Below are 23891 nucleotides of genomic sequence, written 5' to 3'. Positions count from 1 at the left end.
AGTAAATAATCAGGCGTTTTCATACCGGGATGAGGGAATGATGTATGGATGCATGGACAGATGATTTAATAGAGAGTCTGCCATGTACATGGCTTTTTGGAATCTAACCACTTCCCCTGCGCTATGTGATGCAGAGCTGCCATAGTGGGACCATCGTCTATCTGCCCTTGTTGAACCCTCCCTGTCTCGACGCGCCTTCAAACACTTGTGTCTATGCACGTTACTAATCCCATCTAATGGATTCTGTTTTAACAGACGCATGCACACAAACACTCGTTTGTAATGGTGTTTTCACCTCGATTTATATAGTTATGATTCGCAAGTGATTTTTGGGTGCGATTGATCCTTTTGAGTGGGCTAGCATGCATATGGCTGTGGATTTAGTGTGATCATTGAAGTGAGTAATTCAAATGGAGTTCTGATGCCCATACTATTCTTTTTCATTTCATTTGGGTGACAGGTATCTCCTCCCCTTTTGCCGCTGCCATCTGTATGCCACTCCTGCAGATGTCTTTTACTCCCGACACCTGCTGCTTCGTGTTAATCAGTGGAGCACCATTACGATCTTGTGGGACGATCGCCAATGGCCCACATGCCCTTATGCAGTACTAGTGGCTAGGAGCAACATTTCGAACTTTCAGCTGGACTAGTGCCTACCTAATGGGACGGGCCTGCGGTTCTAGCCGCTTCCATGTTGCCTTTTTGAACGTGCATGTAGCCCCTGTGTACCATGAAGGAACAGGGCGTCACACAAGAAGAAGCTGGTCATTTATTGCGGATGCAGCCCACAATTATGATATATATTTTGGAGTTCATGTCCTAATGGCTGTAAGGGCCTGGTGATTTTGTTGTGCATTAAATTTTGATTGTGATGTTGACCGTGTAGCGTTATTCTTTGCAAGTAATGTGGCATATTCCTATTCGTGGAGCGATGTATTGTGAGAAGATCTGCATTGGGTTCCGGCTTCTGAGTATACTTGCGTGGTACTGTACTGGGCGCGTTTGCCTACGAAGCCCAGTGAGGTCAGGGATAGGGCCTGCCATTGTGACTATTTTGATGATGTCATGCTCATGGGAGGGGGATTAGCTTTTGTGTAACAGATGCAGGTCTGCCAGGTGGATTGGTGGAATGATGTGATTATCAGATAATGGCTGGTCACAGGTGCCTGTGTTTGCGTGCGTTTCTTGGAGGGAGACTGAGGTCATGTCCATTGGAATGGCTTCTGTATTCATGCCATCTGTGCCCTGCAGCTCCCATTGGCCCCTCTTGAGATGAGCCTGGCTGCTCAGTCACTCTGCCAACTTGTGTGGTACATGCTTATGCTGATGGTTGGTTTGTTTACTGGCAGGTGTACAGGGCTGGTGCAGTCTCACTCAGGATACTGCTTTGAATGTTGCCTTACACTGGTGTCAAGCGATGGGGGGCCTGTTTTTGTTTGTCTCAGTTTTCAGTTCATGTTGCTGTACTTGAAGCTTCACATGCCTGTGCTGCATCAGTACGCAATGGTGCCATGGCTAATATGGATGGCCACTCACATGGCACTTGGAGCCCCTACATTCATTTGTTCGTTGGCATGCATGGGTGACTTGTACATTTCACTGGTTGCATTGTGTGACTTCATTAGACCTACGAGGAGTTGTGCAATGTGGCCAGGGAGTGGTGTACAGGCACTCTGTAGGGCCTTTTACGGTTGGTTCGCGATGCCGTACTTCTCGCCATGGCGGAATGGTACTTTCCGCCATGCTTGATGGCGTTAGGTACATGTCCGCTAGGGTCAGAATTCCCGTACCGTTGCGCCATGGTGGTTATTACGGTTTCGCTTGGCGCGCGTGCGCGTACTTGGTGCAGTTTGCGTTGGCGTTCACTACGGTGTCGCTAATGGCATCGTACTTTACGGTGACGGGTCATAATCGCACCGAGCGCTATTCGATGGCGGTATTGCATTTCCGCCATCGTTTTTCGATTTCCGCAAGGGTCGTAATGAGGGCCAATGTGTTTTTCACCTTTTCAATATCTATAAACTGTTGCCAAATGCTCATATCTTTATTGGCAACATCATCTACTAAAATACCAAACAATCTGCAATGTCACCCTTGACTCCTAGAGTATTTACATTTTCTTCCAAATTGAGAGGTAAATACACAACTTTGCCTTTCACACCTTGCACTAATGACTCCTTAGGCTGATTTGACATCTTTATTTGCAATCTAACATTAAATTGGAAAGGAGGAACAGTTTGCAATACAATCAATTCAAACATGTTCAATATGTAAAGCACAATAGGCATATCAGGTACTATCATGTCATTCAATACACTTCTAGGAGGAGTACATCTTTGATTATAAAACCCAACACAGTGTCTACAAACAGAAAGTGCCTCACTTGTGTCAAATTGTTCTGCTACAAATACAGATAAAGTTATTACCAAATATTGTGCACACTGTGTTTAATTTTCTCCTCAATGTACACTAGTTGCACTTGAGACTTATGAAAAGTGTGTCAAAAAGATACGCAAACAATGTTGGGTCTTTCAGTAGAAGACAACTGAAACATTGCAATACATTTTATACTGTTGACAAATCATATCCTTTGAAAGTATAGGAACATCATTTCCACTTCTCTTAAGTGTTTCATCTACGTACACATACTCTTTTAAATGCATGATATTTATCATTTGCATTGTAGAAACTAAACTTTCTACAGTTCCAGTCAAAAGCGTTTGATTTAAAAGTGCAAGAGACAAACCTGGTGTTTTGCACTCATACAGTCTAACTATAAGGTATCTAAATTTAGTATGATGTGCAACAAGCATCCATATATGATGAAACTGACTCTTACATCTACTTTTATAAAGACAAGCTACAGAGTGACCCAGAAGTCCTGTTTTTTCGAGAACTTCACAGTCATCCATTCTCTGCAGCATCTTGATCTGTCTTTGAAGATAATTATTTGTGTGCAAAACTTCTAGAAATCTTTTTAAGTCTTTACAAGAAAACTTATCAATACTCCACACAAAATTGTACATCGCTACCTCAAAATTCTTTTTTGGTTTTATTCCAGACTGACCTAAAACTCTCAATTTCTGCATTATTAGACCTTAGAATTTCATCTTTTTAAGGAATCACACTATTTCAGACTTCATAGCTGTGTCCACTGTTATCAATAGCTAGGCGGACATTCCTTCCTTGAATGTATTCTCCTCATTAAAAAATCTTTCTGTATGAGAAGTGTGTTTCCACTCTTCACCAAACACGTCACAAAAGTTGTCACGTGTAAGTACATGAACTCTTGCTATATTTGTACAGAATAGTCTAGTCACCTTAAGTAATTTCTCAAGTTTATTTGTCACGCCACTTACCTGGAGACCGGGATTCAATGCACCAGCTTTCCCCTCCTCCTCTTGGCGTATCTACCCGCGCTTTCGCACATGGGGATCCGCCACGGGAAGAGCATCGGGGGTCCGCGCTGGAATCCCTCTGCACAAGCGCGGGAAACCGCGGTCACGGTTCCGCGCACGCGCCGTGGATTGGGCCCTCCCGATTGGAAGGGCTTTGGGTCCGCCGGCCCCCGGCAACGAGACGGCTTGCGTCTCAAGCCTCGCGGGTGCCGGCGACCTATAAAAGGGAGCTGTGATCAGGAGCAAATCGTGTCTCAACGCGGTTTGTTCCGGATCGTGTTGCCTGCTCGCTCGGCTCCCGAGTCCCTCCTGTTTTGTTCCTGTCTGCAGCACTGGCCCCTGGGTTTTTCCTTCCCATTCCTGTTCACCCTCTCCAGTAGGTCCTTGGGGCCACTTGCTTGTCCAGACCTAGCTTTGCTGTGGGTTCCCTTTTCCTGTTCCTGGGCTCCCTTTGGGTTCCCTTCCCTGTTTGCTGGTTCTCTTCCTGGTTCTTGAGTGTCCCTATTCTTGGATCAGTTTCCCTTCCTCCTGCCTGACTCCTCTCCAGTTTTAGTCCCAGACTTTTGGACAATCAGTTGTGGCATCTGTCTGGCCTCTCATATCATAATCTGTTTCCAATTGCCTGCAAGACCCTCGCATTCCTGTGGACAGATTTGAGTCAGCCTCTGTCTTCTCCTCGTTCATCACCTCCGGCCAGCAATCGACTTGGGTCGGCCTAAGTATCTGCTTCATCTCTTCTGGGATTGGCTCTTCTGGATTTCACCCTTTGGCAAGAATCTTCAGACTATGGACTTTGAACTTCCGCCTCTCCTGCCAGTGCTTGCACTGTCCCTACGTCACGCTAATCAGGAGAGAGCATCCGTGACGTTGGGAGCCGGTCCATCTTCCACCCAGTATCAATCTTGGGTGGTGGAGAGGCTGGTTCCTCGTGTCACTCGCTCATCAAGCAACAGTTGTCAGTCTGGCTGCCACGTCAATATCAGCAACCAAGCAGACAGGTACGCAACATTCACGTGATACTCACCTTAACATTATTCAATACGAAAATGAAAAATGTTCTTTTCATATATAGAGCTTTTTTAATGAGTATTTCTACTTTTTCTTTTGCAAAAAATGCTTTACCTCATATTTAGATTGAGCTGAGATGACCGCGCTACACCAGGAGAATCAAGCATTACGCCAAATGGTTACACAAGGGGCAATGAGTGCCTCACAGGCTGAAGGTTCTCTGGCGCACATAACCCCAATCAAGTTTGATGGAGATCCGCGACGAGTGGCTCAATTCTGTAATCACTGTCGAATTCATTTTCTTTTCAGGTCTACTCATTTCAATAACGATAAGGCCAAGATTGGATACATCTTGGGTAATTTAACTGGGAATGCTCTCGCCTGGGCAACATCTTTTGTGGCTACTAACAGACCTATATTAAATGATTTTGTACCCTTTGAGAAGGCTTTCCTGGAGGTTTTTCAAACGCCTAACCTGGCCTCAGCTGCGCAGAACCAACTGATGGACATAAGACAGGGAAACGCTGACATAATAACATATATAAGTCATTTCTGCCAACTGGCAACCGACTCTCAATGGCCAGAAATCACACAGAAGACCCTGTTTCGCCGAGGGCTGAGAGAGGAGTACAAGGATGAGCTACTCCATATTCCTGAGCCAGAGACCCTCCAAAGCCTAATCGATCAGGTGCTCTGGATTGATCAAAGACTAGCTGAACGAAAGGCAGAGAGACGTCGGTTTGAGAGAATTAATCCCAGAATGACCAGTTTACCTGCTGGATCGTTTGGTTCTACGGAGTCTGGAACAGAGCCTATGCAATTGGGAGCCATGAGGGGTCCTTTATCGGAGGAAGAGTGGAGACGAAGAAGGACATTACGCCTGTGTCTCTATTGCGGGGCCGCTGGGCATTACTTGGGTATGTGTCCTTTGCGCCCTCAGAAAAAGAAGGCGGAAAACTAGAGGACCTGTTGTGTATTGGAAGGGCAATGACAGGTCTCATCCCTTTTTCAGACCTTTCCACGTCTTGTTCTGTGCTCCACCCCATGCAACCAGCTGTCTTACTGACCTTGAAGATTCAAATACAAATGCCAGGCAATACCCTGGAAGTTTTCGGGTTGTTGGATAGTGGGGCCTCAGGCAATTATACTGATGAAACATTTGCTACCATCAACAAGATCCCACTCCTGTCCAGACACACAGCTCTACCCGTGGAAGTCATCGATGGAACCCCTTTGTCTCTGGACCCGTCCGACTACACACAGTGGGTCTGACTCTTCAGATTGCCGACCACCTGGAAAATCTCGCTTTGGATGTGATTAAGTCTCCTACCTACAAATTGGTCTTGGGGTTACCTTGGCTGCAACATCATAATCCAGTTATTAATTGGAGAACTCACACCCTGTCCCTTTCTTCCGCCTTTTGTGTTCAGAAGTGCAGTCTGCCAGCTCCAACTCAGGTCTCCTCAACTCCAGTGGAATCCCTTGGCAAGGGGGCTAGTCTTTGTTCCATTTCCCAGATTCCACAAGTATATGCCGAGTTTGAACATGTATTTTCTGAGCCAGGAGATATACCCTTGCCACCTCATCGTTCTTTTGATTGTGCCATAGATTTGTTGCCATGCTTTGAGATTCCCCATGGGAAACTGTATGCTTTAACTCAGGACGAGAGACAAGTGTTACAGGACTATTTGTTGGATTGTTTAAGAAAAGGATACATAACGCCGTCCAAGTCGCCTGCAGGATTCCCCTTGTTTTTTTGTGAAAAAGAAGGAAGGCACTTTGAGACCCTGTGTTGATTACCGGCAATTGAACGATATAACTACAAAGGATCGATACCCATTACCTTTGATTCACAGTATCCTGGAAACCCTCCACACGGCCCGGATTTTCACCAAACTCGACTCACGAGGAGCCTATCATCTGGTTCGTATTAAGAACGGGTACAAATGGAAAACTGCATTTAAGACTCCTTTTGGGCACTATAAATACAGGGTTATGCCCTTTGGTCTGTGCAATGCCCCAGCTATTTTCCAACGATTCATGGATAACATCTTCGGTGACCTGATAGGCATTTCGGTCTGGGTATATTTGGACAACATTTTGGTCTTCTCCAAATCTTTTGAAGAACACGTAGGGCATGTACGTGAGGTCCTTCATCGCTTATCTCTCAATCATTTGTTCGCCAAAGCAGAGAAATGCATCTTTCATCAACCTAGAATAGAGTTCCTGGGATTTGTGATCAATCATACTGGCATAGAAATGGATCCCAAGAAAGTTCAAGCTATTCAAGAGTGGAAACAACCCCATGGTGTAAAGTCTTTACAACGCTTCTTGGGATTTGCTAATTTTTACAGGCGTTTTATCCCACATTTTTCTCAAATCACAGCGCCTCTCACCAGGTTGACCAGCAGCAAGATTACTTATAAGTGGGATTCTCTTGCTACACGGGCATTCAACACCCTGAAGTCAGCTTTCATGACCGCTCCTATTCTGCGTCACCCTCAGGATGAATTACCCTACATTGTGGAGGCAGACGCTTCGGACTTCGCCCTAGGGGCTGTCCTCCTGCAGAAGGATCCTGTGACGTCTGTTGAAAATCCAGTGGCTTACTTCTCACGCAAGCTGAACCCCAGTGAGAGGAATTATGCGGTTATTGAGAAAGAACTGTTGGTCATAAAAAACGCATTTGAAGAATGGACACATCATCTACTTGGGGGTCGCTTTTCTGTGGAGGTCCGTACTGATCATCGCAATCTGCAGTACTTACATTCCTTACAATGTCGAACGCCTCGCCAATCCAGGTGGGCCTTCTTTTTCTCCCCATTTGTGTTTCATGTCACTTACGTCCCCGGTACTTCAAACCTGAAGGCGGATGCCTTGTCCCGATCCATGGAGAAGGAGGAAGGGATTTCCAGCCTGGATCAGCCGCTGATTTCTCCTCATCATTTCTTGTTGACGTTGTCTCCTTATCTACAGTCTATATCAGATGCCACCTGAACAGATCCCGAACGGCCGGCTCTGCTTCGACGAACATCAGTATCTGAACATGATGGCCTCCTGGTTTTCCAGAAAAGGCTGTACATTCCCAAGGGGGGGATTTGCATTGGCATATTGCATGGCTTTCATGATTCGCTAATTGGGGGTCATCGAGGAGTTAGAGCAACGCAAGAACTGGTATCCTGACAGTTTTGGTGGCCTGGATGGGCTAGTGAGGTCAAGAAGTACGTGGAAAGTTGCCCCGTTTGTGCCCAGTCCAAGGTTCCCAAGAGACAGCCTTTTGGATTACTTTTACCGACGGAATTAGCACCATATCCATGACACACCATCGCCACTGATTTTATTGTGGATCTGCCTCCCTCTGATGGGCATACTTGCATAATGGTCGTGGTGGACTGTTTCACTAAATATGCTCATTTCATCCCTTTCAACAAGATACCTACGGCTACTCAAATGGCTTCTGCCTTCCTACATGAAGTGTATCGGTTACATGGCCTTCCTGAAAAGATCATTTCGGATCAAGGATCTCAATTCCTCTCTTCTTTCTGGAGCAAGGTGTGTGGCCATCTTGGCATGCAAAGAGCTTTGAGCTCTGGTTATCACCCACAAACCAATGGCCTCACTGAAAGAACTAATCAGACTCTGGAAGAGTACCTCCGTTGTTTTGCTAACGCTACCCAGTCCAACTGGAAGGCATGTCTAGATCTTGCTGAGGTGTCCTACAACAATTCTGTCCATTCCTCTACTGGAGTCAGTCCGTTCTACTGTTCGACAGGCCAGCATCCGAAGTTGATGCATTTTCATCCTGTGCCTTCCAGTGCAGTCCCTTCTGCTGATGCCCTGATATCAACCATTCAACAGCAACACGAAATGGCACGCAAGACCTTGAAGGAGGCAAAAGATCGTATGAAATCTCAGGCTGACAGGAGGAGGAGTGAGGAACCTGATTTTCAAGTTGGGGATAGGGTTTGGTTGTCCTCTAAAAACCTGCCGCTTCGCAATTTGCCTGTAAAGCTGGCTCCCCGGTATTTTGGCCCGTTTAAGATTACCAAGCGTCTGTCCTCTGTGGCCTCCCGCCTCCAGTTGCATCATTCTTGGCATGTACACCCTGTTTTTCATGTCTCCCTTCTGAAGCCCTATGTTGACGACACCTATGGTCGTTCTTGTCCTCGCCCAGCTTCTGTCCTAGTGCAAGGTGTCCCCGAATTTGAGGTTCAGGAGATTTGCGATGCCCGCTATCATAAGGGGGTGGTCCACTTTTTGGTGGATTGGAAGGGGTACCCGGCTTGTGATCGCACTTGGGAACCGTCCAGCATGTGCACGCTCCCCACCTTGTGCGTGAGTTCTATGGTCGGTTTCCTTATAAACCTAGGGCCCCGGGCCTTCCTGGGAGGGGGCATAGTGTCACGTCACTTACCTGGAGACTGGGATTCTCTGCAACAGCTTTCCCCTCCTCCTCTTGGCGTATCTACCCGCGCTTTCACGCATAGGGATCCGCCACGGGAAGAGCGTTGGGGGTCCGCACTGGAATCCCTCTGCACATGCGCCGGAAACCGCGGTCACGGTTCCGCGCATGCGCCGTGGATTGGGCCCTCGCGATTGGAAGGGCTTGCATTCCAAGCCTCGCTTTGGGTCCGCCGGCACCCGGCAACGAGACGGCTTGCGTCTCAAGCCTCGCGGGTGCCGGCGACCCATAAAAGGGAGCTGTGATCGGGAGCAAGTCGCGTCTCAACGCGGTTTGTTCCGGATCGTGTTGCCCGCTCGCTCGGCTCCCGAGTCCTTCCTGTTTTGTTCCTGTCTGCAGCCCTGGCCCCTGGGTTTTTCCTTCCCATTCCTGTTCACCCTCTCCAGTAGGTCGTTGGGGCACTTGCTTGTCCAGACCTAGCTTTGCTGTGGGTTCCCTTTTCCTGTTCCTGGGCTCCCTTTGGGTCCCCTTCCCTGTTTGCTGGCTCTCTTCCTGGTTCTTGGGTGTCCCTATTCTTGGATCAGTTTCCTTTCCTCCTGCCTGAGTCCTCTCCAGTTTCAGTCCCGGACTTTTGGACAATCAGTTGTGGCATCTGTCTGGCCTGTCCTATCATAATCTGTTTCCAATTGCCTGCAAGACCCTCGCATTCCTGTGGACAGATTTGAGTCACCCTCTGTCTTCTCCTCGTTCATCACCTCCGGCCAGCAATCGACTTGGGTCGGCCTAAGCATCTGCTTCATCTCTTCTGGGACTGGCATTTCTGGATTTCACCCTTTGGCAAGAATCTTCAGACTAAGGACTTTGAACTTCCGCCTCTCCTGCCAGTGCTTGCACTGTCCCTACGTCACGCTAATCAGGAGAGAGCATCCTGTGACGTTGGGAGTCGGTCCATCTTCCACCCAGTATCAATCTTGGGTGGTGGAGAGGCTGGTTCCTCGTGTCACTTGCTCATCAAGCAACAGTTGTCAGTCTGGCTGCCACGTCAATATCAGCAACCAAGCAGACAGGTACGCAACATTCACGTGATACTCACCTTAACATTATTCAATACGAAAATGAAAAATGTTCTTTTCATATATAGAGCTTTTTTAATGAGTATTTCTACTTTTTCTTTTGCAAAAAATGCTTTACCTCATATTTAGATTGTGGTTTCACACTTCTCAAAAAACTTGACTTCTAGAAATCTTAGTTTTTTACTAGCTATTAACAGATTTGATACATTTTTTCTTTTCGTACTTTCACTGAAAACATTCTTGATTGAAAGTATTGTTGTATTATGCACATTATTTGTATCTACAGATTTAAGAAATGTACTTTTTAAAATATTAGATTTCAAAACTTGACTTCCCTGCACATGATTCATATGGTGTCCAGTTAAAGGGTCGAAAGCAAAAGGGTCGAATGCAAAAGGGTTGGGTGCATTCGACCGAAAACCAAAGGATCGAAAAAAATTAAAAAAAAAAATAAAAATACAAATTCTAGCCTTTTTGTTTTGGTTGTATTGACTCGACCCTTTTTTCATTTGACCCTTTTTTTTCGATCCTTTGACCTATAACCGATTCGTACTTATGGCTTCTTCTTGTTGCTTTCTTGAGGGCATCTCACGAAAAAGCTTTAAAAAAATAAAGTATGATGGTGAAGTTCAGTCATGGTGTTTCTTTATATTTTCGATATATGTCGGGAATTGTTCTTTATACATCATCATGTGCGTCCTCCGTCCATGGCCCATCTCCACTCTCACTAGGGTTTGAATGGCAAAGTGCCCTGGGCAGCCCCAAAATGCTACCCTAGCGAACCTCATCAAAACTTCTCTTGCACGCATTTCAGTGAACAGGCCTTCAGTAATGCCTGGCAAACTGTAAATATAACTTCAGAATACAATTCCCAAACCACTACTAAAGAAAACATATGTGCAATCAAAACTCACCAATTGAAATTCAATTCCTCTATAACATGGCAGAAACCATGAATTACCACAAATAAAAAAGGAACATTTGCCAACATCAAAAACAAGTTTGCATTTATCAGCTGCACTCATCATAGACTTGTCATATTTAAGACCACATTCTAAATCGTCCACAAATCTAAAACAAATGTAGTTGCAAATGTGGGATCATAGTGAAGAGCTTGCTATCCAACTTCAAAGCACAAACGCAGCAGCAATATTTTTCAAGGGTAGAGGTATGCTGCTTGTTTAATGATACAAATTACTATGCACCCCTATTAAATTACTACCAACAATTAGATGGGAGTGGAAATACTGCAGTAATGTCCCATGTAGACCTCTCCTCTAAGTGCTTAAGTAATGTGGGATGCTACACAGCAGCTCATATAGCATCCGTACGATGAGAAAAGTAGAGTTTCACTAGGTTGGCTTTAAGTTTGTCGGGTTGTCAAATATCTGTGGTTGGCATTGTCCATTTCTTGAATGATAAGCCTAAATAAAAAGTGAGCTAATCTTATACACCAAAGTACCCATTTCTTTAATAACCTAATAATTCATGATAGAGCATGCAGAAATTAAGAGAAATATATGTATCAGCCATGCTGTTTACAAGCTCATACATATATAGAAAGAGTCAAACATATTTTATACATTACTGCATTAAAACTAAAATGCAAACTATAAAACCCTTCCCACTTAGCCACTGTGAATTCACCTTGTACACTTTGCTTCATAATTTCTCATAAAACGTTAACCTGGTGTATATTGCCTGAAATGCCAAAACACTACAAAATACCTAGCCTACTCCAGCCATAACTTCACAGTACAATTCTCCAACCACTTCTCAAGAGAGCAAATGCTCACTCCAAACTCACCAATTCAAACACATTTCCCAGTAAGCATTTGTCAGATGCACTGCCTCATAACACATCTCAAATGTAAAGGCCCATTCAAACACTTCCACAATTCTAACAGGGTAGAAAATCAACAATATAGGGTTGCAGAAAGCACCTTAATATCCAGCTACAAAGCATAGTCACAACTGCAATATTTAGAGTTATGCTGCTTGGTTGACACTAGGGTTTGTTATGCACCCCCATTCATATCATATCTTCCCTTCTCAGTGAGAAACAACCTTTAATTGCAAATATATTGTTGTCACACATAACCATAGCATGACATGTGATACTGCTCCATCACTCTTCTAAAAACACTCAACTAAAATATGCAAAACCATAACAAAACCTATAAACTTGACTACATCAGTCACCTAAACATACTTAATTTACCTTAGAAATACAACGATTCATAATATACATAAAATAATGAAACACACACAATCACTCACCTTCAGCTTCTCCAAATAATGAATATTCACAATAGCCACACACCGAGCATGTGCACACTCTGAGTTCTGCAATCAGAATGACAAAAGTTCATAAAAGGTCACTTTCATAGCTTTCATATTATTAAACATGTCCACAAAAACAGAAAATAACATCAGCAACAAAAAAAAATACAAACACAACCTACAATTATAAGAAACAATTTGAAAAAATCTAAAACCTCAGCATTTGTAGTCCTCCTCGCTGTGTGCACGTGTTCTGGTCTCTGCAGGTAGGTGCAGCTGCACAGGGAAATGCAGCGGGGGAGCTCCCAGCTCCTTGGAGGGGCCTGGAATTATGTCAAGGTCATCAAATATAAAGGTAGGCTGAAAACCCTGATTTTGCAAAAAATCAATCTAATCAGCAACAAAAGTGCACGAGTCGCAAGAAAAACAAATGTTTATTATATGCAGTATTCTCCGGGAATAATCCAAACATCATTTGAATTCTCATTAATAAATGGTGGTTTATATTGGAGTGTGTGACATCATGGCTTTGACAATTTTTTCGAGATGCATATACATTCTTATTCACTGATTGTTTAATCTATGTACATTCTTACATTTTGCAACATGTGGATCACTTTTCCATTAGCTATCATACCCCTGAGTCTCCCATGATGCGTTTCACCCCTCGTCGTTAACCAGTCATTTTGTGAGGTGGAAACAAAAAACACCTCATCACTTTCTCATGAGAGCTGAATGCTGGCACCTTCTGAACATTCTCAAACTTGTGACAGTACAAATGACAGTTAATATTGCAATTTCTCTTCGGAAAAATGTTTCACCGCCTGGGACATATCGTTCATGTCCCATCATGAGAACACAGACTCTCCTAGATATTACTTCTATGACATCACTCTAGGACAGAATACAATTCTTGAGCATACATGTATATGTATGGGTGTGTGTGGGTTGTTGGCGGTTTTGACAATATATTGATTTTAGGGATGCAGCAAATGTACACATTTTATATCAACCCTTCTATGGCAGTCTACTATATTCCCAGCCTTGTTCAAATGTCTCCTTGCTTCTGTTGTCATGAATCTCTGTTCCCACTATTCTTAGTCACAGTACCCTTGCTTCTTGGTTCTTGTAGCTTCAATCTAGGTGACCACTTTTTGCCAGGGGGTAGTGCGTCTCCTGCCTGATCGGATTTGACTAGTGCACATCTCAGCACAGTTCCCCGTTCTGACCATACAGTGGCCTTCACCTTGCAAGCTTTGACTAGTGTATAAGAACAATATTTGTTATAATTCCTCTCATTTAAGATTTGGGAACCTGCTTCACCCTTTGCTCCTGACCAATGCCTGCGCTGCTTTTCACACCTCCTTCAAGGGCTCTGACCTTGTCTCTTGCATCGTCTGAGACAAGCAGAAATTGAATGTATTTTATCGAAGACAATCTAAATGCTTCTCTTTATTGTGCTCACTACCACAATATGCAAATTTTTAAATGAGTTTTTCAAAAATGGCACAAACTTCAGTTAATAAACACCAGTTTGCCACACTAATTTCTACTATTTTATATAACTTTTGTCCATTATATGTTTCTGAACAGCTGTTCCACTTTGGGAAGTGCCATATGTCTCCTTTACTTACTAATGTATCCTATTTTCTAATGCTCTGCTGCTTATTAGTCACTACATGTTTTGCACTCTCAGTATGTTAAATGCTTCAGGTTTCTACTCTATATTTCTTCATTGAGTGCTCTCATAAATACTTCAATCCCTTTGTCAGTTCCACATAATGCCTAGATGTTGTACACAACAGCAAGGTGGCTGGCCTCCTGCGTGGTCCATATCTCATGCTATAGAGATTTTCTTAACTTGTACTTTCTCTCATGCTTGGGATGCTGGATTTGCATCCGTACAGAGTCTTTTGTCAATTTTGGTACATTAATCAAATAACTTGTGCAACCATCCTGTTAATTAGTTGGGAGCTGATTAATCAAACCAAGCTTATTGTTCAGTCTCCCATAACCAGAGTGGTGTGCTAAGTTAAGTTGAACTATTCATAATTGGTTGTCCTTAGTGGAATGGTGATCACCACTGCCATTTTTCAGCAGGTGTGACGTTTTTCTGTGTGTACTTTCCAAATATTTGCATGGGATCAGAAGGAGGTATATTTGAGTTTGACAATTGCTCTTTAACCAAAATATCACCACTGTGATTGCCAATAAGCAAAACTCTGATCTGTGGTAAATTATATTATTTCAAATGCTGTATTACTTCATGATAAATACACAGAGATTCTATTTTGTCAATCGCTGTTTTACTTTGCCATACTTTCACTCTGATTTCATGTAAAAATGTAAAATAATGTTTACATTTTCATGCTGCTTTAAGTTTGAATTCATTGGTGAAATCCAATAATCAGCTAAATTAGGCAAGGTAGTCATCTGGCAATTTCCAAGAGAAATCCTGACTCCCATCTAACGTGGTATTGATGGAACATTTGGAGCCCTTGTTTTTATCAGGGGCTGATCTATATCTATTGTTAGCTGGTCTGCCATGGATACATTTATTATTGTTTTTGAAATACTATTTCCATGTACAGTATCTGAAGTTGGAGAGAGTAAGGGGGATTACTAATTATGCCGCTCTATACCATTGGGTATGCTATGTTAAAGGATATTTGTACTGTGCACTATCACCACCGGAGTGGTCCCCTGATGATCGGGTGGATCCGAAAAGCAAAGGGGTAGGATAGGTTAGTAGGACTTAGCAGGAAAGGCTCCAGAGAGCAGTGATGTGCTATTGGCAGCCTCAGTTCGGTTTACACTGTTCGCTGGGCTTGGGTGTGATTTTTCGGTCGGTAGGTTTTGAATGCTGTTGTGCGAGGCAATGTGTGGTTTGTTTCATTGTTGCAGTGTAGTGAAGTGTGTGCAGTCTGTTGTGCAGTGTAGGTATGGTTGTGCTATGTTTAGAATTTGAGAGATGTGAGCAGAGGGAGGAAATTATTAGTGGGTTTGGTTAGTGGTAGTGCTCCATAGTACCTATTATGCTATGGCATCCTGTGACACGCATCCCTGCTAGTGTTTTGTATATGGTGCTCTAGGAGGATGAAGGGTCTCCCTCCTTAATTCTATGTAGGACTGTGGGTTGTCTGCAGGGCTATTTAGAGACAGTGCCCCCCCCCACCAAGTATCCCAGATAATGTATTTCTGCACCTGTTTTGCCCTTTGGCTATACAGGTGTACATGTACTACCCCTTTCCTCTGGCTCTTTCAGGGGTGCAATGGGGGTGGGAGGCGGTGGGATCATTTCCCTGTGCTCTTGATCCATCTGGTCCCTGTGGTTTCCTGCTTGGCCATCACTCTTTCTCCTTCAACTCTTATCCCATTTGTCTATGGTTGAGTCTAGATCACTCCCATCTCCCTCTTAGGACTCTGTTCAGTCCCTCCATGGGGTCCCGGCTTTACCTATTGTTTTGAGGTGTCTTCAACTCCCTGCACATGTCGTGGTACGATTTAGTCCTCCGTCTTGTGAGGAGTGCGTTCATTCCGAGCGGTGTGGGATTTTCTTGTTCATTTTCGTCCTGTTCTTAGTTGAACAGCCAGGTTTTTAGGAGTTTTCTGAATTTTAGATGGTCCTTTATGTTTCAAATTTCTATCAGGAGGCAGTTACATATTTTTGCCGCTAGGCAGGAGAAAGCTGACCAGCCCAGTTTTTTCCTTATGTACTGTTTTGTTTCCAGGCAAATGTCGTTACTGGATCTGAGTGTTCTGGCTGTCTGGTAAATGGTGATTTACTTTTGAAGGAATTCTGCTCCTTGTATGTGGATTGCTCTGTGTGTTATGCACATTGTTTTGAATGTGATTTGTTTTTTGACTGGCAGCCGGTGTAGCATCTTTAGCATAGGAGTGATGTGGTCTCTTCATGATAGTATGGTTGTTGCGTTCTGTATGTGTTGCAGTTCTATCAGAAGATAATCTGGCATTCCGAGGTATTAGCTGTTGGCGTAGTCGAGTCTGGACATGATGAGGGAGTTGATGGCTAGTGTTCTGTGCATGAATGAGAGGAGTGGTAGGATCTTTTTGATTGTGAGTAGATTGAAGAAGCATTTTTTGATTATTGAATTCGCTTGCGGTTCCAGTGTTAGCTCGTTGTCCATTAGGATTAGGTATCCTGAAAGATCCACTTTCCTCTTGAGTTATCTATTTACTAATCGATCCCATTACTGCCATGCCTATATTGTCATCAGAATCATCTTTTATTTTTTCCTCACATAAGTGTTCTTTAACTAGAATCCCATATAATTGACCACCCGTTTGCTGTGTCACATGTTCAATCTCAAATGGTGTTAGTTGATAATTCTGTATCTATTTATCTTTCTGCTTAGTTAAGAGTTCAGTAGTAAGATTTCACTTGGACTGGGTCTGATTTCCTTCTTTCCTACTTACAGTTTGAGAGCACTGACCAGATACAATAACCAGAGGATTTCTGGATGGTTTATTCCACCTGATCTGTTAAGGCACTAATTGAATGAGGCAGTTTCTTCTCTAGCAAGTCAAAACATAAATCCTCAGTTTCTAAATGTAAATCAGTAATTGGTGCCAGGTGACAGCTGTTCCAAAGTTTTCCCTTTGGCCATGTTTTTCAGCAACTTGAACAAGTAGAGCAGAAGTGTGAAGTAAGAGTTAATGGCTAAAGAATTCACTGATGGCATAGTATGAAAAAGTCCACAAAAACAGAAAATAACACAACCAAAAATAAACAAACCATGATTGCAAGTACAAGAGCAATTTGGAAAAATCTTAAACTTTATTCTAACATTAAAAGCTATAAATAACAAGAGATAACCACAGATAAAGAAGTAGCCTCAAGCAATAATGGAGTAACCAGGCAATGCCCTACTGGCTCAAAGAGTGACAATAATCTGACACTCTTCCCCTGTTCATACTCCAACTGTTGCATGAGGAATAAAAAGCACACAGAAAATAAAATGCATTTAAATAATATGTGATACAGAAATTGTTGCATACATTTAATAACCGGATAATAAAATGTTATGTTATACAAATTTGTAGAGCGCACAAATGCCCAAAGGCACCCTGACACTAAGAGAAGTGAACAGGTACCCTTACAACCAAATTTAGAACACAAAGGTCTTTAGCAAGCGAGGAAAGGCGAGGTGGTCACTGGTCTTGCGCAGCGACAACGGAAGGGAATTCCATGCCTTCGTGGCAGCAACTGAGAAGGCACGACCGCCAGTGCGCATCAATCTGAAGCGGGAGAGCACAACAAGAAATGCAGATTGAGAGCGGAGGCATTGAGTTGGAGTATAGTGAGGGAATTTGTCCTGAATATATTCAGGTCCCACACAGTTAAAGGCATGGTGCACCATACACAAGAACTTGAACAAGACCCGCTTTTCCACCGGGAGCCATTGCAGCTGCCTCAGTAATAGAGTCATGTGGGTGCATAAAGGAGGCCGTAAAACAGCTCTAGCTGCAACATTTTGAACAGCTCAAGGTGGTTGACCAAATAGCGTGGTTGGGCTGGGTACAACGAGTTGCAGTAGTCTAAGCCACTCATAACAAGCGCAGCTACCACAGGGCCTGACATTTTTCAGGTACAAATAAATAGAAGGACTTTCCTGAGTATGCAGAGTTTAAAATGGCCACTCTTACATACTGACGCAACCTGATCATCCATGGTAAGAGAAGAAGAGATAATAACACTCAGATTCTTAACAGATAGAACAGAGGGGGCCAAGGGCAGTGGGCTAGCAGTTATTAGTCCAGTAAAGAAGAGGTGAGGTAGTACCCACCACCAACACCTCGGTCTTACTGCCATTAAGTTTCAACCAGTTGGATATCATCCATTCCCCTACCTCCTGAAGAAAACACCTAAATCGAGTGGCCGTATCAGTTTGGTTTAAGTCAAGAAAGACCAAGATTGGTCTGTCGTAGGCGTAGGAATAATAGCGAAAGCCATGGGAAAGAATGAGGGACAAAAGATGCCTAATGTAAAGATTGAACAAAATATATAATATATTGCATCAATCAGAAATACCCTTTTAAAAACTCTTTAAAAACCAATCCTGTAGCTATGTAATCCAAGTATCGAAATATTGAGATTACAAATTCCCAGAAACAGATAATAAACAAGCAGTTATAGATAATAGGAGAACACTGAGAATGCAGAGTGAGTTCATGCATATTCATAATAAAATAGTGCTCAATCACAGCACCAAAGGCCCGCCCTTACGGAAAAGGCAACACATGCATACATGCACACTAATGAAGTTCCTCCTCTGTGTCTGTTAGCACATAAAGTTGCATAAGTGTATGTGTTTCCTCCTGATAAAATAGCAAGTGATAAATAACCCAAACCAAATGAGGACCATGTCTCATCACAGCAGAGGTTGGGGTGGCTACAGTACTTTCGGTGGTTGCGGTAAAGCAAAAGCTTGGAGCTTCCATTCTCATCGCTCCTGCCTGTCTGTGGAAAGCCTCTGACAGCTCATTTTGGCCCTTCACAGCTGCTTTGCAAATGGAGGCCGTATTTCAACATGCATTGTCGGGTGTAACACTAGGTGCTTTGCTTCCTGCTGCTGCCTTGCAGGTGCTAAATGTTGTGTTTTACCTGAGATACTGGCGGTCTCCTAACTAGAGTAAGCTTGATGCTACATGTAAGTGCCTTCTTCAGTCCCATTGCATTACTACTGCATTGTAAAGCCTTTGAGAATGATTTGCCCGATGTCGGCAGGCTCCTTCAGCCTCTCGAGGCACTGCATCGAATAAAAAAACACCACTCAGACGAGTGCCCCAAGTACCCTGGCACGAGCGCTGAGGCGCTGGTCTCTTGAATGGTGTGATTCTTCTTGGCACCACCACGTGTATGCATGTGTGCAGGTGTGTTTGCAAGCAGCTCACTCTAAGTATAGGTTGGCCGCGTAAACTCTAGAGCGTGTCACGCTCTCACTCTAAAGAGGAGTGGCCCACCTCAAAGCTGCATCAGCACTTTTCACCCTTTTACACTTTCAAGATAAGCTCGGAATGGCTTATAGGGCATAGGGCAATAGGGCAATACCCGAACCAAAAATGCAAAATGCAGGTTGGACACGTTTATTTTGCGTCAAAGTGAGCCACTTTTTTGCCCCATGTGGGTGAATTTGATGAGCTATTTCATTATACGGCTAGTCGCTTTGACCATTGTTGTTGCTCAATTTGCATTACATTTTATCAAAAAAACTCCCCCTTGGGTATTATTCAAACAGTCTGTCACAAAAGGAATGAATTGGCATTTGCAACTGTGGGACACTTTTTCACTGTTGCCCGAGACAATTTTTTGCCCCAGTCCGACCCTGGTTTCAAAGATGCTTACTTGATGCTTCTGAACGCACAGGAGGCACTGAGGTCAGCATGTTGTCAGAGAGATGTCCTGAGCATGTTCCTCTTCTTAGAAGAGGCCGGCAGGGGTGAGGGAGAAAGAAAGTGCAGAAATGCCACATTACGAACTCTGCTTAGTCATTTACAATCCTCTAGCTCGGCTTTCTTTATATTCATATATGGGATAATATATGCTAAGTAATATTCGTCATTCATCAACAGAATGCTGTTTTGTCTGGCCTTGGTCTATGCACGAGGCATACATACTGAAATTAAACACCACTGTCAAATAAGTCGTTTTCTTTCTACCTTTTTGAGAGTTGTTATAATCAACATTCGTCCTTAATCATGACATACATACAGTGGTACAACACAAAATGTGGGCCCCCCCTGCCAGCCATGCTGAGGCACCCCACCCCAACTCGGCATCAAAACACAGGTCGCGCCACACTCTGGGCTGGCTTAGATTACCACGCTTGCGCAATACGAACAAACGTGCTGGTGCAGGGGTACACCACAGACTGCATTAGGAGAAATATATAAATATGTATTTTAATGCATTATACAGCACACTTTGAATGGGGTAGCTGGGGGTTTTGGTTGGATATATAGGTTATTGAAGACGACTTAGGAGGTTAGGTGTAGGGACGGGCTTGTGGCAAATCGAGTAAGAAGGGTTGAGCTGATGTATTGCTTATGGGTTGGGCACGGGACCCTAGGGTTACAGTTCAGTGGTTAGGTTTTATGATTTTGGAAATTATCGTTTAGTCCGGTTGATGGGCTATCTGCAATTTAAATGTTATCTTTGTGTTGACTGTTGTTGTGTGCCCATGTCTGTGTTTACTGTAATGTATGTCTGTGGGGGGGTTGATTCATTGTTCTACACCAACCTCTTGATGAATCTTTGGTTTGTAGGGTTTTTTAACATAATATGTGCTTCCCGGTTTTCAAGTTGATGTCCTGGGTGTTTTTTGCAAATAGTATTGTGTTTCATAGATTTTGATGGGGTCCTTGAATATTGTGACTTGGAATGTTAAAGGACTAAACTCTCCAGGTAAAGGAAGAAATGTGATGGTTAGGTTAAAGTGTGAATGGGCAGATGTTATTTTCTTACAGGAAACTCACCTAATAGAACACCCGGCTAATTTTTATGGGACATCAAAGTCTATGAAGGTTCTGTTAAATTGTTATCTCCATCGTTCATTTTTTTTAGGATAATGTGGGTTCGGCGGACTGTCTGATAGTGTGGGATGCATTTAAGTCACATGTGCGAGGGGAATTGATTAATTGGACAGCTAGAGTCAGGAAGGAGGGGGAGATGAGTATTAGGGGGTTGGAGTTGGAGCTTAAGGCTCTACAACAGGAATATGCTTTGTTTGGTAAAGGTGAGGACAGATTAAATATGGAGGGTGCGAGGAGCAAATTAAGAAAAATGATGGAGGAGCAAGCTGAGAAAGGGTTGTATTTCATGAGGCAGAAATATTGGGAGGAAGGGGATAAGGGAGGACGATTGCTCGCTAGAAAACTGAAATGTTTGTCGGGTAGATCGTTTATACAGAAAATAGAGGATGCAGTTGGAGGGGTGAGGGTTCGAAGTGTTGACATTTGTGAATGCTTTAGGTCCTTTTTTGCTTCTCTTTATTCGGATGTGTCGCAAGTTGAGGATGCCAAACTAATGGATTTCTTCAACAAAATAGACATTCCTTTTTTATCTGAGGAGGGAAGAGAGGCGCTTGATGCTCGGATTATGGAATCAGAGGTTGTGGATGCTATTAATCAACTTAATATGGGTAAATCCCCTGGTTCAGATGGGCTATCTGTAGAGTTTTATAGAGCGTTTAGTTCGGTTTTGGTGCCCAAATTGTGTGTTTTGTTTAATAATTTTCTTTCCGATGGAGTATTGTGTCCAACGATGCGAGAGGCGATTATTACCCTCATCCCGAAACTGGGAAAAGATTTGTCAAAGTGTGCTAATTATCGTCCTATTTCTCTACTTAATGTGGACGTTAAAATTTTTGCGAAGGTCATGGCCACTAGGTTGCAAAAATATATGGGTGAATTGGTGGGCAGTTCCCAAGTGGGGTTTATGGTTGATAGATACGGCTATGATAACATTAGGACATTACTGAATATAATAGGGTTGTCTCGTGCTTAGGTGGAGGATATATGTTTGATTTTTTTTACGCTGAAAAGCATTTGATTGTGTGAATTGGTCGTTTCTAAATTTCACACTGCTTCGGATGGGCTTTGGCCCACAATTTCTGAATGCTATAGGTGCATTGCAACACAATATCTCGGCTAAAATATGGGTTAATAATGTTTTGTCTCAGGCTTTTCGGTTGTATAGAGGTACGAGCCAGGGGTGTCCTCTTTCGCCCCTTTTGTTTAATTTGGTCCTGGAGCCATTGTTGGCTTATTTTAGGCAGGAGCAGAATATCTGTGGTTGGAAGTTGAGAAATGATGAGGTGAAAGTCCTAGCATATGCTGACGATCTGACGGTTGTCTTGAGGAATCCGGAGGTGGGTGGACCCTTGTTGAGGAATATGTTGCAAGAGGTGGGAGAATTGTCTGGCTATAAAGTGAACTGGGGTAAAACAGTAGTTTTCCCACTTCAGATGAACCTGGTGAATGGGAGGTTGTTGGATTGGGATTGCCAATGGGCTGATGTTTCGGTAAAATTTTTAGGAGTCTACTTGGTGCGCGATATTAAGAGAACGGTAGAAAACAATGTAGATAAATTGAGAGAAATTCTGCTGAAGGATGTACAAAGATGGGAGAGATTGACTCTAAGCATCTGGGCAAGAATCAATGCTATCAAGATGATGCTGTTGCCAAAGGTCCTGTGTTTTATTCAATCACTTCCACTCAAATTTTCTAAGAGTGCTCCCGAGCATTGATAGGATTTTTATGGACTTCTTATGATGTATAGGTAATAGGCCAAAAATTCCACGATTTATTTTGGTGCGTAGAGTTAAAGATGGGGGCTTTGGTTATCCGGTATTAGAGAATTATTGTACGGGATTTTTATTGAAGAAGGTTTCTTATTACTTCGAGGAAGGGCGGGGATCAGACCCATATTGGCTTTTAATGGAAAAGGAAATGCTGCATCCCTTTTCCCTGGGCTGTTTATATTCGTATGGGAGGTTGGCAAATTCTGGTACACAATTGGAGACTCTAGTGATTTGTAAGTCAGTGTTGGTTAATTGGATTCTGGGGTGTGGGCAATCCTTGTATTTGTATGATTCGGCCTCTATTTGGCTGAATCTGGGTTTAGAAATTAATAATAAAATGCTTAATTGGAGGGGCTGGGCTAACAGGGGCATTCTGAAAATAGGGGATGTATGGAGAGGGGGGAGGATGGTTCCGTTTGAAGAATTAGCTAATCATTATAGTATGCATAATAGAGAGGCGGGTAGGTATAGGCTTTTGGAGCGGTTGCTGATGGAAAGTTTGCAAATGTTGAGCGGACCTTTGAGTGGTAGACCTCAGATTTGTGAGATCTTTGCTACGTCTCGTAGGACAGTTTCTGCATATGTTAGGTTGATGCCTTTGCAGGACTGTATGAGGAGTTCCTGGGGTCAGTTGCGAATGAAGTGGGTGTCTGAATTGGAAACTGATCTTTCTGATGGCTTGTGAGATAATAGCTGGAGGGCTTCGGTGAGGGCCAAGGTTGATTTAAATCTGAGGTATATTCACCAACGTCTTTTTTAGCCGTATTTATTGGACACCAGTGAAAATGAAGGAGAGAGGCTTGGCTGATGTAGATCTGTGCTGGGGTGTGGGGGCTCGAGAGGGACCTATCTACATATGCTCTGGGAGTGTAGTAGAGTGCTGGACTTTTGGAGAGAAGTTTTGGATTGCATTGATATGGTAACTAGTATGATACTGCCTCGTACATTTCTGTCAGTGATTTTCCTTTCAACTGATAGTCGAAGTTTGGAGATGTGGGATTGTTCGGAATGGATTGATAGAGCATTGTTGATGGCCATAGAACAAATAATGAAGGTGTGGAAATCCAGGAAGAAGCCACATTGCGAGAACTGGGTGTCGGATATGCGGACGCTCTCTTGGTATGAGAAGACTCAGGCAGTTCGACAACATCGGGAAACTGAGTACGAGGAGAGATGGGGGTCATTCAGGTCTTTATTTGGATGAGGTGTAGGCTTTGGTTTATTTTGTGGATATTGAGGTTGGGGATTGGTAGGGGTGTATGTTTTGTCCTTTTTTTTTGTGTTTTGTGTTGTCACATCTTGCCATGAGATAGGAGGGTGGGGATGTTTTCGGATTTCGTTTTGAATAGCTGTTACTTTAGTAGTAATTTGCATTTTGTTGCACTGATGTATATGGAGTAATCTT

The sequence above is a fragment of the Ambystoma mexicanum genome, chromosome 7q (genome assembly GCF_040938575.1).
Source record: "Ambystoma mexicanum isolate Mex_15411 chromosome 7q, UKY_AmexF1_1, whole genome shotgun sequence".
NCBI classification, from domain to species: Eukaryota; Metazoa; Chordata; class Amphibia; order Caudata; family Ambystomatidae; genus Ambystoma; species Ambystoma mexicanum.
The sequence above is the reverse complement of the archived record's forward strand: the minus strand, read 5'-3'. Positions refer to the sequence as shown.